Below are 521 nucleotides of genomic sequence, written 5' to 3'. Positions count from 1 at the left end.
AAGCTACTCAGTCCTAAGCAGAGATGCATAAAGAACAATTAGAACAATTTTGAATTTTCAAAGCTCTTGAGCTTAAACAAGACCATCATATAACATAATGATATCAAAGTTTCCATTATTCTTGACTTGCGGTTTATTTCACCTGGTCATTTCTTTTCTTGGCCTTCTTTTGCTAAACATTCATGAAAAATATGGCGTAAAACACACTCCGGGATTTTATACAGAAGTACTAAGAGAAATTGAGCCGTATATTTATCACTGTACAGGATCTGGATGTAAAAATAAGTTGTTTTTTTCCACAAAATATATTTTCTCATAATACTACCTCTTTTCCTCCTCTGAGACGGAAAACAAAGCACTTACATTGATTTTGGTTTGCGGCACTTTTTCTCATAATTATGTTTTATTGTGGAGAAATGAGATTCTAATTCACATTGCTCAGCGAAATGTGAAAGCTTATGAAGGTTATTTGAAATCTCTCTACCTTTTCGTACCTAATTCATGTTCTAGATTCAAAACTT

Source organism: Penaeus monodon, chromosome 21, assembly GCF_015228065.2.
Source record: "Penaeus monodon isolate SGIC_2016 chromosome 21, NSTDA_Pmon_1, whole genome shotgun sequence".
NCBI lineage: Eukaryota > Metazoa > Arthropoda > Malacostraca > Decapoda > Penaeidae > Penaeus > Penaeus monodon.
Note: the sequence above shows the minus strand (reverse complement) of the source record.